The following is a 1,505-nucleotide window of genomic DNA, read 5'->3' as shown; positions in this document are numbered from 1 at the left end:
TTCTTCCACCCTCTTTTGATGTTTCCAGTATCAGTCAATATTTTGCCAATAGAATCCTCCAATATTGACAACAGAGGCTTAAAATATTTTTCTTCATTTCTTTCAGTTTGAGAAATGCTGAGCATGTTCTTCCCTTTTGGTTTTCTAACTCCAGGTCTGTAAACTCTTCATTATAATATTTAACTTTGTGGGTAGAGAGTAGGAGGTAGTAGTCAGGGGTGGTGGAAGAAGGAGGAGGCAGCAAATCACTTCTAAATGACGCCAAAGCAGGACCTGAAGCCTAAATTCCAGGAGGGTAAGCGAGTGCTTTGCTTTCATGGGCCTTTTCTGTATGAAGCAAAGTGTGTAAATGTTGCCACAAACAAGTGAAATGCTTTATACATTACAGTGGTTCGAATAACAACTGGGATGAATGGGTTCCAGAAAGCAGACTTCTCAATTATGTGGACACCAATGTGCAGACACAGAGAGAACTTCATAAAGCCAATCAGGAGCAGTATGCAGAGGGGAAGATGAGTGGTGATGCTCCAGGAAAGAAGATATCTATCTGGTCTGCAACTAAAAAATGTTGAAATGAAAACAAAAATGAATAAACAGAAAAACACTGGGAAATGGAGATGGTGGCAGTCCAGTGAGACAGCTCAGCCTCCTTGGAAGAAAAGGGCCTGAGTAGACCTACTGTTGAAAATGAGGAATCATGAACCATTCATGAAGAGCGTTGAAGTTAAAGCAAAGTTTCCAGAAGAACTAAAACCATGGCTTGTTGATGACTGGGACTTAATTACTAGGCAAAACCAGCTCTTTTATCTTCCTGCCAAGAAGAATGCGGATTCCATTTTAGAGGATTACGCAAATTACAAGAAATCTTGAGGAAACACATATAATAAAGAGTATGCTGTTAATGAAGTTGTGGCAGGGATAAAAGAATATTTCAACATGATATTGGACACTCAGCTACTCTACACATTTGAGTGACCTCAGGTTGCTGAAATCCTCCCAGATCACCTTGAGGCACCCATGTCCCAGGTGTACGGAGCGCCACATCTGCTGAGACTATTGGAATAATGTTGGCCTATACGGCTCTGGATGAGAAGAGTCTTGCGTTATTACTGAACTATCTTCATGATTTCCTAAAGTACCTGGCAAAGAATTCTACCGCTTTGTTTAATGCCAGAGATTATGAACAGGCTCCTGCTGAGCACCACCGGAAGGCTGTGTGACACTGTGCACACACTCACATTTGCATCCCTGGAAACACACGTTTGTTTTTAGTCCTCTGGTACAAATGATGTACTTTGAAAATGTTAGCATATGACAAAATTAATGTATGTTTGTTTTCTGTTTGATTTAAACAGAGAAAATAAAATGGGTTAGAGTTCCTTTTTTCTTTTCTTTCTCCTTGTTTTTACATTTCAAGATTGCTACCAGTGTATTCAATGACAGACGACATACAGTCTTGCTGTAGAGTGTTTTATTGCCTGGTTAACAAAGCTCTTGAATGCTGG

At 40.1% G+C, this 1,505-nt stretch overlaps 1 pseudogene; it reads left to right on the top strand.

Annotated features, from left to right (window-relative positions):
• The first annotated feature begins 255 nt into the window (after positions 1-255).
• On the top strand, positions 256-1,220 carry LOC102833826 (annotated as a pseudogene).
• The last annotated feature ends 285 nt before the right edge of the window (positions 1,221-1,505 follow it).

This window comes from Chrysochloris asiatica, unplaced genomic scaffold (genome assembly GCF_000296735.1).
Source record: "Chrysochloris asiatica unplaced genomic scaffold, ChrAsi1.0 scaffold00006, whole genome shotgun sequence".
Taxonomy (NCBI): Eukaryota; Metazoa; Chordata; class Mammalia; order Afrosoricida; family Chrysochloridae; genus Chrysochloris; species Chrysochloris asiatica.
Note: the sequence above shows the minus strand (reverse complement) of the source record. Positions and strands in the feature narration are given on the sequence as shown.